This window comes from Neocloeon triangulifer, unplaced genomic scaffold, assembly GCF_031216515.1.
Source record: "Neocloeon triangulifer isolate White Clay Creek 2 clone unplaced genomic scaffold, ASM3121651v1 ptg000008l, whole genome shotgun sequence".
Classification (NCBI taxonomy): domain Eukaryota; kingdom Metazoa; phylum Arthropoda; class Insecta; order Ephemeroptera; family Baetidae; genus Neocloeon; species Neocloeon triangulifer.
The window spans coordinates 2,602,866-2,618,109 of NW_026775550.1; the positions used below are offsets into that span (position 1 = coordinate 2,602,866).

At 35.2% G+C, this 15,244-nt stretch overlaps 1 protein-coding gene across 14 annotated transcripts in view; it reads right to left on the reverse strand.

Annotated features, from left to right (window-relative positions):
* Positions 1 to 15,244, reverse strand: part of LOC132194999 (potassium channel subfamily T member 2) — a 128,238-nt gene that overhangs the window by 58,886 nt on the left and 54,108 nt on the right. For 5 of the 14 annotated variants that reach the window (XM_059616672.1, XM_059616678.1, XM_059616676.1 and 2 more), the window contains exon 1: positions 8,943 to 9,169. The exons of 4 other annotated variants lie outside the window; for them this stretch is intronic. The gene's annotated coding sequence lies outside the window, so the exon portion shown is untranslated. Of the gene's footprint in view, positions 1 to 8,942; positions 9,171 to 15,244 lie in introns of those variants that run through there. 5 more of the 14 variants (XM_059616669.1, XM_059616668.1, XM_059616664.1 and 2 more) reach the window with 2 other exon arrangements.

The following is a 15,244-nucleotide window of genomic DNA, read 5'->3' on the forward strand; positions in this document are numbered from 1 at the left end:
AAGTAAAATTTAATTTTAACAAAAGGGGGAAATCAGCCGTCTGCATACATGACTTCCGACGTTTCATCACAAAAGACCGGTGGTAAGCATGATTGGTCAAAAACCAAATAGGCCGAAGCATGCACGCTTGGAAAACTCAAACAGAGTCCATTATTAAATCCGTTCAGTAGATTAAAACGCACCCAGCTCAAACAAAGCCCGGTCGGGACTTCCAGTTCGGCAGGTTGATTTTCCGATTTTGAAACGAGGAAATTTCGCAAGGGCGCGGTTGTTTGCGGAATTATTAGCGCAAGCGAGCCACTCGAGAGCGTGTTTGTTTCGTGGCCGGTCTCGCCGCCTCGGGTCCTTTTCTTGTTTGCCTCCTGCGACACAAAGGCAACTCGGCTGCGAGACTTCTCACGGCTCTTCACATGCAAATTGTGACACAATTTTTCCTTGGTCACCCCCAGCAGCACCTTTCCTTTTGTGAAAGGGCGGAATAAGCAGTGGTGCTGCAATCTTAGCACGTGCGGAATGAAAATAAAATTATTTACATAAACATAATGCGATGGAATACTTTTCTCCGAGGTAAGAATTGAAAGGGCTTTTTGAGCTGGGAGTTCAGCAAGAAATAATTCAGTTTATGTGGAAGGGACGCAAATTAAATACAAGCCTTTCTTTTTATATAATTTTTCGAGGTTTTGATTCAAAATTAGTTGATAAAAATCATACATACTAAAAAATGAGTACTGTGTGGGTTTCTGGACCTTTCAAAATTGAATATAACTCCCTAGTTTCTGCCATTTCTGTATTTTAATGAAAAAAATCTGCAAGAATTGACAAATTTTGAAATTACAGGGATTAAAAATTCATTCCTTTAATAAAAACAATATAAAAAACGACTTTTCGTAATATGTCTGCATGGAGGAAACAAAAACAATAGACGTGCCTTTATTTTAGCTCACAACGGAGCTCGCATCTCATCCGACTTCTGTATAACAATAACAGATTACGGCACACGTACACAAAAACCGATTTCCAAGAATGCTTCTTGCAGCGATCTTGCTCGATTTCGAGGAAGACGCCAAGTTCAGAATCTAATTATCTCGAGACTAGAGATAGTTTGACGTTCGGCCTCGAGGCTCCTCCATTCGAGCCAGACTCACGCCCGACGAAATAGTTTCGCTATTTTTTTCTTCGTATAGTTCGTAGTCTCGGGAGCAGCCAACAAATTACTCTCGCCTCATCCTGCGAAGTGCAAGATTCAATTGACTGCTGCCGGCGGCGAGTGCTGACGCGAATCGATAGAGTGGAATCAGGAGCTTGTTGCTCACTTCGACGAATGACACGATCAACAGTCAAATCAATATTTCAATAACCAGAATATACAAATCACCTTTTTGTACAAAGTGACTTTTTTAGGCAAAAAAGAAGTGTATGATATGTTGCAGTAAAAGTTTTTGTTGTTGTGCGAATTCATGTTTTTTCACAGTTTGAATTTAAAAATGGTTAATTATTGAACTAGAATGCACGACCATGACTAGCAAAGATTTGATAAAGTTTCCAAATAAAATAGCACAGTGAGCCTAGAGGTTTTTTTTAATTCGATATTTGATTGATATTTTTATTTATTTTTTTAAATAAAACATATTTGCATGGAAACTGAAATATTAATTTTCCTAATTGTATCGATGAACATCATGATGGTATGGTAAACATTTTGTAGGTAATAATAATTAAGTCAACGCTTTGATCAATTTCATTATTGATCCAATTTTTTTATGACTGAAACCTGAAACACTGACATTATCAAAAAGAACAAGCACATGCCATCTAGATTTCTTAAAAATGACAATTAATTGTAATAATTGCCATATCAGCTAGAGGCTAAATATATATAAAAAAAATGATATGCTAAATTTATTATATCTTGTCGTTGTAAGTTTGTTAGTATAATCGCAAAAAAAATATTTAAAAATAACAAAAAATAAACTATAATACAAAAAAAATAATACTATATTTAATAAGAAACTATAATAGTATAAAAATATTTTTAATATCAAAACTAATTATTGATAATTTTAAAATTTAGTTATACTTATATTTTATTTTATTCAAATATAATTAATCTCTTGCTGGTTTTTATTTTTAAGTTTGGATATCCTTGAACTTTGGATTAATTTTTCCTTTCGCGTGCAGACGACGAGGAAAAATGCAGGTGCGAGTCAGCGCCGTCTCTTCTCTTTCTTTTATTTATCACCGCGTCTCTCACACGTCAGTCGAGACGAGCGAGGCCAGGCGGATTGTGCAATTTGGAACAATATGCGCGTCATTTGGCGCACGAATTGATTTCCCGTCACAAGCAACTTTGACACCGAGAAGGGTTTGCTTCTGCGAAAAGCTAAATCGGTGTTCGCTCATTCACAAGAACACTCTGCGGGCATTTTAAGTCGGTCGAGTCCAATTGTTGCCTCTCGTGATTGCTCCACGTGTGGGAAGAAGGCCAAGTCTGAATTATTGATCCCATGGAAAAGGAACCGAAATTAAGCATTAAAATATTGATTTCGCTTTGCGACATCGCGGCGGAGCGAAATTTATACTTTTCCCCAATTGACGACGCACGCAATCTGCATAATTCAAATGAAAGCTGATGCAGCGTGAGAAAATTGCAGTTTGCCAACTTAAAGTTCGTTCCAGGCAACTTCTTGTTTCCAACTTGGCATTGATTTAAGAAGAGTGATTAGAGCACATCCGTCAACTTGACAGAAGTTTAATGTGGAGGAAAAACATTATGTCAACATATGGTGGTCATGTTCGAAGAAGTTTGCACAGCGTGTTGCCACTAATTCCATTTCCAATATTGTACTTTTCAACTTACAATAGTTTGACCCAGAACGATCAATGTCAACCGTCGATCATAATTTGTATTTTTCCATCATGATAAAAATATTTCATTGATTAAACTAATAATTTTAATTTTAGAAAAAGAAAAAATAAAAACAGACCTGCCTGAGACCTCAAATTAATGCCAATCTGAGTATTTGAAAAGTAAGACAATTTCAATAAAAATGTGTTCTTCTTTGATCACCGATTATTTAAATTTAAATTATCTTTGAACGACTCCAGATTGAAATATATTTTTTGAAAAATGAAGCAATTTTTTGTTCAATTGGTTTCTGAACTAATAACTGTAGTATTAAATCAAGGGGAAAAAATAAATAACATGATTGATTTTAATGCTTTCTATCATATTTTTTGACGAATCTTAACTTTTTATAACTAAATAAAAAAATCTATTAAAATCATAGGATCATTGACAAAATCTTTTGTGATCGGATCTTTTCTATATTTTGAGAATCACCTTCTACAAATATAATTTTCAGTAATAACTGCAGTTTTTAATTTCACTGTGAAAGTTTAAGCTTTTTTTGGTTGCTTAAAAAAACTTAATCAAATTCCTCCTATAAAATATCCTCAGCCGTGTCCAAGTCAGAAAAGTGCCTTAACACTTCAAAGAACCATTCAACCGCAAAATATTCAACTTGCCGCCCAAAATTGAGTTCTGACAGTGACGAGGCATAAAAAGCTGTGCACCCAATTTAGCCGCACAGGAAGGCCGAGGCCACAAATCAGAGAGCGAGCGGATGAGGTTGGACCGCATTTGGGACGCAAAAAAAATCGACTGTCACGGTGGCGAGGGTAGGCTTCCATTTGAGCGCGTGTGTCCGGCATATTGCATACCTCGGCGCGAACAAGGGGCTTTCGCATCCAGCGCGGCACATCAATATCCATCGCCGCCGACAAAACACCCTGCTTTGATTCGGGGTGGACAAAAGGTCAAGTGGCTCGAGAGAAATAGAAGGAGACCATTTCCCTCGGGAAATCGACGGGGGCCGAGAGCAAAGCGTGTCAAGTCTGCTTGGCCGGACTGATGCTCAAAAGCAAATAGCGGACGTCAACTTCAAAAACAAAGCATCGTTTATCTATTGCCACGTTTGCAGCCTTCAACATGTGAAATTCAATATGTCATCATTCAGGCTTGTGTATCTTAGTCGGTTCTTAGTAGGGGAGAAAGTCAACTATTTTCAGTCGAAAGAACATAATTTTTTTATAATAAGTTTTTAAAGAAAAAGAGTTAATTCAAATTTCTTTATTGGGAAAATTCCACTGCTAAGAAATATATAAATTTAAAAAAATTTGTTCTCATTTTTATGATTGAATCTGTTCTAAAACAATTCATTATCTTTTTATAGTTACAACAAAAACTGGAAAGAAAAGATTATTTTCGAAAAAGAGCTCAGAAAATCATTTTATCTATTGACTTGAAGATGATTAGAAACAATAATTATTATAAAAAAAATTATCTGCGGAAGTAGAAACCGTTTTTAACATGATAACAGGTAAAAGCTTTTACTACTATTTTATTGAAACACCATAATTTTTTACATTTTATTAGACTTTAAATTTGCTATGAAACGTTTTCACTGTAAACGATTTTGAATTTTGTCTTTTTAAGTCACCTCATTGTATGTAAAATATTGAATGAAAAGAAACGTTGTGTAAATTTTTAATTAATGCCAATTAACATGAAGTTAATGATTAGTTTAGAATTTAGAAAATTCATTTTGGGAATAAAGAAAAAATATCAACCGACACAAAAAATACACAAGCTTAGTTGTCACATTAAGGCTTAAAGCAAACACGATTTTTTTTCTTCTCGCAATGAAAGAACTACTTTCAAGCTCGCAACTGCAGCATTCCTTTCAGTTTGATCTTTCAACAGGTCTCTTCTTCAATTATTTAATTAGCTCGACGCAAAGGAATCTTTTTCAAAGACGAGAGAAAAAAAGCAGACCTCGGTATCGATTCCAAATTAATGCTGATTTTTCATCTCTGGCCTATTTTCACGCCGGCTCTTGAGCGAGACCATTAAAGTGCCACTTAATGCACTCACTCCTCCCCTGCCTAATGAGCTTCTGCTGCTGGAAATCCACCTTTCAAAAATGCTTTCTCAGCAAGTTACGCTTCTCCTTGAAGATGGGCGCACCCAAAGTTTGATGTTGATAGCTCACATTTCGTAAGAAGAAGAATCCCTGCAAATTTGTTAATTAAATTTTCTTGAATTTCATGTATGCTAAAATTGACTGTCTTGTTAGAATTAATTAAAATTCAATATTATATCATGTGAAGGAAATCACAATTTGAGGTTAAAAAAAATTTAAAAACAAACTCTCCTTAAAAATTGGAAGCTTTAAAACACTTTCCTTTTTCTTTGAAAATAAAAACGTGTAATTTTTCAAAAAGTATTTTCATCAATAATTTTTAATTAAATGAAAAGCTTGAATATTTGCAATATTTCTGTCTCTCTTTCTGCTCAAAATTAATTTATTTCTGTTTAATTACCAAAGCCTCTTCATCAAAACGTCCGGAATGACTTTTCACTCTTTATTTCATTGAAAATTTTTGCCTCACTTTTGTGGTAAAATTGAATCCTCGCGTTTGATAATATCACTTTACGCCGCGCATGCAGCACAAAGAATCGAAACCAAAAGGATTCCGAGGCCACATGTATATTGTACAGCTTTGATTAAAAAGAAGAGAGTCGATTCGAATCCGTAGCGGGGAATGAAAAAAAAAATGGCAAAGGCCGAGTAAAGGTGCATCACATGTCAGTCCAACGTAATATCCTCAACATTAGGCCGGATGATCAGAGTCCAATTACTATCGTAGGGCGGATCTCGAAATAAAGGAGAAATAATCCTTTTTTTCAGCCGCACGTGCATTTCAACAAAGCTAAAATATATGTACGAACATTTGGGCGCGCGCATCATTTTTCATCATTTTTTCCAGTCGCTTGTTACGAAAAGCTCATTACTGCTAAAAATAGCTGCTGCTCTTGAGCGCGTGCCTCCCCGAGTTCGTGTTCATCTCGGCCGTTGCGGAATTACGATTATTATATATAAATCCTACCGTGGAAATGGAGGGAAAATTTTATTACGGATGACCGTGCCTTTTATCATCAAGTCCGCTCGGTGCAAATACACGTGGCTGAACTTGGCTGGCAGCAGGAAAATGTCTGTCACCAGAGAGGTGAATTAATAAACAAGTTTGTCGAATTCCCCGAAGTTCGTCTGCGGTGTTTGAGGACTCCATTATGTTCCTTTACTGATATGGAAGCCAGGAAAGTCTGACAGACCAGCCAGCCTTTTTGACCACAAAGGGAGGCACGTTGACTGTCCCGAAAAGGAGAATAATATGTCTCGTTTTATACGTCCTGTCAATCACACTTTTTGAGCAGGAAACTTTTTTAATTTAAAATTTTGATATTGTTCTACTTTAAAAACATGTAAGGTTTTCTTCCATTTTTTATGTTATTAAGAGTGAAATTTATATTGAAAAAAAGCAATCAAAATTTGAATCAGTTATTGTATTTGCCTTTGAACTAAAGTGTGCACATAAATTATGGAAAAAAGGCAATTTTTATGAAAAAACAGGCTTTTTCCTCCTCATTCATTTAAATTATGTTATTAAAAAAGGGGAAATTAATAAATTAAAATATAATTTTTTAATGCGAGAAAAAACACTAAATTGAAATAAAAACTACAATCAACAAAAGGTTTTCAGATATTAAACAGGAAGTTCACTGGCATGAAAAATCAAGAATGATTGAAACAATTTGAATAATATAAAAAGAAATCCCAATGTTTTTTTATTATAAAATTGCATACGTATTTTGACTGAAACAGATAAAATTACGAAATATTTGTTCCTAAACAACTTTTAAATGTTTTAAAGCAGTGAATAAGAAAAAAATTTATTTATTTTGAATTTTCTACTGTTTTATCACGAAAAATATTGCAAATTTTATCTCTAAATCCAACTGTAAAAGGATTATTTTAAATTATTTTCCTCAATTGATATGTATTTGGGCAATAATTGCCTAATGATAAATCAATAAAAACACTTTGCAACTAAATTCATCCCTTTTATAAAGTAAACATGAAAATGTAATCAATAATTTTAATTAATTCCGTTGTTTTGATTAACGGTGAATTTGCAGACATGAGATACCAAAATAAACTTGTTGAATATTTAACAAGATCCCCGAATCCAGATTGGAGAACAGACTCGGAAATTCGCCCGACGGCTCCACATTAAAATCTGTGCATAAATTACGCACCTGCCCGGCGTTTTCGTTTGCAATTCATGAGTTGTTGAGGGCAGCACGGTGCTGCCAGCGCGGGGTGGCCGCGGAAACGAACAATAATGCAATTATTCTCTCGGCCCGACCAAAACAAGCCGTCCTTCCATTTATAAAATAACGATGATGAAGCCAAGGTAATTATTTTCGGCACGAAAATGAACTGGCCGAGAGAGGAATCGCCACCCTCGCGTTTACATTTGAAGGGCGCACGACGTGAAAACAAACAAACACTCGAGCGAGCAAACAAATTCGCTCTTGGCGCAGGGCAAAAATTTATTTTGCCTCGTCACCGTTTGTTTCGAAAGGGTCTGTTTGATTTTCAATCCGCTGTGATTTATTAGTAAACAGAAACAGCTCTTTCAAATTTTGACTTTGATCTGTATTGATCTCCAATAAAATAAAACTTTACCTGTGACTATCATTGATAGGAGAGAAGTAATAAATTTCACGTGACACAATCGCCCAGACCATTAAGCTTTTATCTTTTAATGCTCAAGAGCTTCTGAAAAATTGAGCTAGAGCATGAAAATTAACAGGATTTTGGCCTTATAATGAGAGAATAGTTGTTTGAAGAAGTTGACACTCGAGGAGATGATCATGGAAATGAAGCGATCGGGCTTTTCCTCGTTATTCAAATTTACATAATTGAATAAAAACAATTTTCTGCAACGAGGAAAAGCCCGATCGCTTCATTTCGAGAGAATAGTTCTTTAAATTATTGGATATATGTTTCTATTATGTGTTACTTTTAGTATCATGACGACACCACCATTTATATAATGTATGTTTATCTTTGTTTATTATTATTATTTATTTAATTATGATTCCTCCTTCTCACCCTTTATTTGTGTGATATTTATAATTTATTAGGTTTACAAATGATATGATGCGTACCAAAAATAGATTGGAAAACCTAAATGAAACATTATGTACATTAATGCAATTTGTTTGTCAGCAAGCTTCATATTTAAAATTTTAATCATTTAGAAATAAAATATTTAAAACGATTATTCATGTTACTACTGTATTTTGTAAATTAAATCGTGAAATTTATAAAAAATTAACAAATTAACGAATAATAAATATATTTAATTTCTAAATAAAACATAATAAATTAAAAAAATCTATTTCAAAATAGTAGTTTTAATTTAAATCTTATTATTATATTTTAGGATAAGAATGACAAAATTATAAATTATATTCAAATTTTAACCAAAATAAGGAAAATAGAGGCGTACACATAGATAGTTTAAAATTTTAATTTAAGGATTCTACTCTTATTGTGTAATAAATTATAAGGAATGGACCAATTTTAATATCCCCGTACGTGCACAAACGCCGCAAGGAATTTATGCACGTATACTAAATAATATCCCTTTTTTGCTCTTTGCCGCGAAGGCGCCGCACACAGCAAATTTTAATAATACGCCTGGAGCGTCGTGGCGGAAAAGTTGCCTTTTCTCAGTAGAACAAATGGAGCGAGCAATAATAACACGCCGTGCATCCGTTTCAAAGAATAATATCCTGCCCAAGTCTGCAATATTTTGTACACAAAAAAACCCTGATAAATTCGAGACTAAAGTTTTTGCGAAAGGGTGGAGTTGTTCGGATGAAAATATGAGTTTCGTCCGCCAAATTAAAGATGGCGCTGCCGAAAAACACAAACATTCAAGGTCAGGCACCAGCACATTCATTCTCTTCGATATCAAACAAATTGGATAAATATAGGTCGATTGATAAAAAATTCATCAAAACTCACGTGAGAGAAGGAGGAGAAACGTGTCTTGTCGTTGGCGACAAACCTCGTGACAGCAGGATAGTCGGTCAGGCCCCGCCGAAATCAATCAAGATGCCTCGAATTTTTTTTTTTTGGCGGTGAGAGAAAAATTGGTCCACAGGTTGCGAATGAATTTGATATTCGGCTCAGAGCGTTTCGTTTTTTAGTCTCTTTTATATTAAGTAGAAAAATACACGAGGCGGCGAATGGTGGTCGGGGGTGCCTACCCTCTATCCTGTTGACGAAGTCTGGTGCGAGTGAGGAGGAGACGCTCTTCGGCTCTCTCTCGCGCGCCCCGCTCTCGGGCGCCCTCTGCGCCGACGAGAGGGGGCTCGCCAGAGGATGCGCACCGTCGCTCGCCGAATCCCGAAACACTGGCTCTGGCAATCGAATTAGCGCCGTAATTGGCGCGGTCGACCGCCAAAATTGGCCCACGGACTTTTGATGACAAGCGTCTCCAGGTCGCCCCCTTCGGAAGCCAGGGGCGGATCTCGCGCCTGTCCTCGGAACGTCATCAATTTCGATTAAAGGCCAAATTGCATTTCTCGAAATTGTTTGTTTTGATGGGAGAGCGATGGATTTGGGACACGGTGGCAAAATCACTTTGATTGAGGGGCGCTCTTATCCGAATGAGTTATTGGCAGAAATAATTATGTGGACTTCTTTTTGAGCGTCATAGGTATCTTTTAAACTGTTTTAGAGAAATAAAATTTGACAGAATAAATTAGTTTCTTGCTTTCTTTCTTTTGCACTTTGGAAATAAAAAAAAATTTACAATGCGGGAAAAATTCAGTCATTAAATTGAACTGATAAGAAAAGAACACAATTTGTGAAAATACCAAAATATGAAATGTTTTGATATCAAATCGTTGCGAAGGTAAATATTCAACAAATTTTGTTATCAAAGCTCATTAGCAACAGACGAATGATTTATAATTTCACCATGATAAAATTTGCGTTTCTGCTCTGAAATAAATTGAATCCCCACTTCAGGAGGGATTAATCAAGGGAAACTTTGGCCACTCCTTTATACCCGAGGGCACACGAAAAAGGGATAATTTGGTCACGCATAAAACGAGCCATCGAGTTTAGTTCCGAAACTATTTCACATATTTAAATAAATTGTAAATCTTTTATTAACAATGTTTAAATACATATTTACTTTCAAAAGTTTTGATTGTGTCACTAGTTTCCATGTCTAAAGAAACCATTTTCTCTGCTCATTTCTGACGCAAGCCAACTTTAGAGTTTGAATAATCACGAAAAGCCATCTCAAGTGTCCTCCAGCTACGTTTCAACTTTAAATATGTATGCAGAACTAAAACTGCCACTTTAAGTACAAAGTTTTTGCGAAAAAGAAAATCTTGCAAAAGGTGAAGGACCGTTGTGGCCGGCATTGTTATTTCGCCAGATTCGCCCTCGACTCTCTCTAAAAATGCCGGCGGCGGCGTCAAGATGCGCCCTCATTACGGCGCCATATATAGTTTTGGGCAGGCCGAGGCTTTCGCTAACAAGGCTTATTATTATTGAGGAGGTTTGTGCAGTGTTTTCGCAGCCTCGTGCCCTCTTCACGTCGTAAATTGATATTGAGATGACGGCCGAGCGTGATCGAGAGTCGGGTTCAATTATGATTGTCGGAAGCTCGGTTCGCTAACGAGACAACGTGCTGCTTCAGATTTCTCTGATTAGCACCCGTGGCTGGTGTTGGATTACTAAAAAGCCTTTCAAGCGAGATGTATTTAAAGATCCTCTCCGGTCAAGTGTATTGCTCTCTATTCTGAAAGATTGCTAAATTTCGGGTATATCTTGTGAAAACACTATTTGAAAATTCCAAACCGTTGCGTCTCAATCAAAAGAAAACCTATATACGAGTGATTCGCGCGAAAAACGTGTGAGAATTGAGTAGCCAATCAGATCCATCAGTTTGTTCCTAAAACTACAGAATTTGGTCACATTGGCGCTGCGATCGCTGATTTTGCCACAAATGCCCCACGGCGCTGCAGAAAACTTGGCAATATTCGGCGATCGCAGCGCCAATGTGACAAAATTCTGTAGTTTTTGGAACAAACTAATGGATCTGATTGGCTACTCAATTCTCACACGTTTTTCGCGCGAATCACTCGTATTTAGGTTTTCTTTTGATTGAGACGGTTTGGAATTTTCAAATAGTGTTTTCAAAAGATATACCCGAAATTTAGCAATCTTTCATAATAAAGAGCAATAAAAATGAGCGGAGTGGATCTTTAACTTTTCCTCCGATTTGACCAGAATGACCTCTTAAGTGGAATTTGTCGTGATGTGTGTCGATTTTACGGCCCCTTTTCACGAGAGAGTTTTGGTTTAGAAATGGTAATTTGGGGAAATTTATCTGGCGCGTCGGGTTATTACCCTGGATATGGCACCGGTAACAGTACACGCCGCATTACTTTTTATGTGTGGGATAATCAAGCCGTTAAAATTTAATGAACGTGTGTTTGCGGCTCACCGACGGATGATTAATTGAAGTTCGCCAGCGACGGCCGGTGTGATTACGTTTTAATGCACATCATGCAGATGATTTGAATTGGAGGTGCGATCACGGATACAAAATTTATATATTGATTTTTAATCTCGTTGACAAAACATTTATTGGTGAGTAATTATTGCATTAAAATGTTTCAAAAATTTAATCCAGAGCTTCTGGACAGGTGATATGATGAATAATTATTATTAATTGATAATACCTTAAGATTGTATCGATTTTTCAAAGAGACTTTGAGAGAAGATAAATAGAACTTTAAATCTTCTTCATTGAAGTTGAGAGAGAATGCTTGGTTCTATATTTTATTACATATTAATTTTTTGTGCATTACGTAGTCCAATTTTTGTATAACACCTTATTTATCATAATTTTTTTTATAATTTTTGACAATGTTTATATAAAACAAACTAAAAATTATTTATTTTTTATATTATTGTCACTTTTTAATTGTATTAAATAAAACGGAATACAAAGTGTTTATTTTCTTGTAACAATAAATATAATTGGGCAAAAACATAAAGTTTAAGGGCGCGGAAAGAATTGTCATTGATGACAAAATTATCATCCATTGCTACCGAGAATTTTTTCTTCATTATTATTTTTGTAGTTTATTTGTCCAAATTGATATATCACATTGTTTACATTCAATTGTAGAAATAAGTATTTATTTTACGATATGAATATATGCAAATTAAGACTAATTGATTAAATATAGGATAGGAAATCAACGAAAAAAGTGACCATTGATAACATAAACTATCATAGCAGTTGAAATAGTTGGCATCTGAAGACACGTTCATATCTTATTGAAAAGGGCTTTGATCTCGTTAATTAAATAAAATCAATTACTATTTTACATGCAAATTTTACCAATTTCCACTGAATAATAATCATGATAGTTGATGCTTCTAAATTTCCATTTCTCACCCATAAAATAAAAATAATTATCTAAATTGAGCCAATTGCTTTTGAATATAAACAATTTTCACAACGAGGAAAAGCCCGATCGCTTCATTTCCTCAAGTGTCAATTTCTTCAAACAAAATATATTAATTAAACAACTATTTAAAAAAAATCTTAATACACATAACTAAATTTTTATCTGATTTCTCCCGTTTAAAAAAACAAAGGTTAAACAAATGCGTCGAGTCGTCTTCAAATCAAATAAACAAAACCACAACGAAATCTGATCTTGACAGCTACATTCATTTCGGCGATGCATATCAATCATTTCTTCTCCGCGCGCCTGAAAAACAAAACCACTCTACAAGTCAAACAAGAGCCGAAACCGTCGGATTGTTTTCGGCCGTCAAATATTTGCACTCAATCGAAAAATCAGCCATATCATCCTGCTCAAACAGCAGACAATATTACAGCGGAAATCAAGCTCACTCTATATTATGTGAAAACAATTTCAACTCCCAGGCCGAGTGTCGCGCTTTGGGGTCTTGTTCGCGTGCGCCCGGCTCAATTATTCACCGTGCAAATTCGTACTCGCGCAACCTGGTGAATAATTCACGACCAAGGCGGCAGCCAAAACTCGGGGGAGGCCGCGATATCATTTTTCAGCCGGTGCGACGCCATTTGGCCAAAATGCGGACCTGGATTGCAAGTCGGGCAGTGAAATATTCAAGACACACATGCCCCGAGTGGAATTATAGAAACTTTAGGTGAAAATACGGACAAAGCGTCCCATACACATAAATCCTATTTGCAGGGGAAAACGACGGAAATTTTTGGCAGAACCAAAACGACAATTATAAATTATTTCAATTATTTAATCTAGTAGCTTGGCTCATAAATGTTTCAATGGGTTTGAAGTCTGAATTAATATTTTTTTTTTTTTACAAATTATTCTTCAAGATAATGGCATTCATTTTGATTTTATCATTTTTCAAACAAATGTTTTGAAGAAGAAAGAGAGGAACAACATCCATTCTTGGATATATTCAGATTTTTATTTATAATTATAATTTTTTTTATGAAAATATGCAATAAACATACTTCTTATTTAAAAATTAAGTAATTTTTTCCAAGCCTCCGCGTTTTTTTTCTTTTCAATTGAAAGTTTAATATTATCTTTAAGCTGCAAAAATTTACTCTAGAAAAGTATAAATTTTAACAATAAAAATGTATTATTTGAATTTATTCATATGGAAGTTTGGAACAAGTTCCGCCTTGAGAATTTAAAGAAGTAATTGGGAATCGTTTGAATTTTAAATTCCATTTTGGAAATCATTAAAAAAACATGGAATATTAAATTGAAGAATGAAAGAAGGTCTCATGTGAAAGGGTTTTGTTAAGAAGTTAATTAAAACGAAAAGGAAACCTACGAAATTATTTAACCACTTTGAAAGTCAACGCCGTACTTAAGAATTCAAGTTTTCCAAAGCGCGCCACCAAGTTGATTTACCATGCAGGCAACACACAAGGTGCACAAACATGCATCTGGGTTAATTAATCTGCATTCATTTCAACAAGGGTCGGTTGTGTGTGCGAGTTAATTATGAATATGGAAGCGACGAGTGACGCACGCAAAATAAATAAGCGCTCCCCAAAGGTCGGTGCCCGCCCGCTCTGGCTGCAGTTTAATTGTGCGAGTGCATCCTCTGCTTTCAGGCGTAATTTAATTCCTGGAAGTGTGTTGACTTCATCATTTCCTTATATTGCTGACTCTATTTTCAGATTACGTAAATCTCTGCCGTGTTCAACTCGTCTCCTCAAAACACTAGTGTGGAATTTTTAAAAACTAATTTTTATTGAATTTCCGTTAGCCGGGAGATTTGAAATTAAATAATGTTATAAAAAACTGCAGATTTTTAATCCAACCCTTAATTCAGTTACAAATTACAAATTAAAATAATAATACTAGTTTAAATATTAATGCGAAGTACCTGAAATTTTCATGAAAAAACGATAACAATTAAGTTATCCTGATTTAAAAAATTCAAAATTTAACGAGAAATATAAAATTTAGCAAAAATATAAAGCTAAACAAATTTTAAATTAACTCACTTCAAATTTGTGAAACCTTTTCTCAACAGATTTTTTTTTTCAAATTTAGAGATAAAATAATATGCATAAAATAAATTTCATAAATTACCAAACTTGACAAATTTATTTAAATTATAAATTGTAATTATTATTTGATGTAAAATAATAGATTTTCAGTAACTTTCTATTTTCTACCTCAGCCTGAATTTCTTTCATTTCTATTTTTAAATTATTTCACATGTCATGTAGTTTTCCTTTTGTCGAACCTGTTGAATGTGGTGCAAATTTTGGACGAATAGCCTGCAAATATCTTTTTTATGCTGACTGGTTTTATATTATCCAGTTTTTCTGGCCGTCTTGGGTGTTGAATTTAAGCTTCTGGTAGTTCTGGTGCGGCGTCTTTTGAGAGGAAACGGGCTGGGTTCCTCAGCAGGATCGCTTTCGCGTCGATCATAAAGACTTTTCCGCGCACCAGAGGCGAAACAAGAGGGCCCTGCATCCGTATGGCGTCGTTGAATTTGCATATCAGATGACTTTGGAGCGCAAAGCAAATAACGCAGCGAATAGCGGATGACGAGGAAAACTCGCTAAGGTTATTTGTCCTCATTTGCATCGGGCCTCTTTCCTTATGCTCAATGAAACTCGAGATTTTGTTTGTTTTTTAGCCACGGTTCGTTAAATCTAGCCGAAAAAATTCGATACCTGATACGGTGAACATCCCTGAGCCTCTATAATATACCCAAAAATAAGTATAAACAACGAAATATTA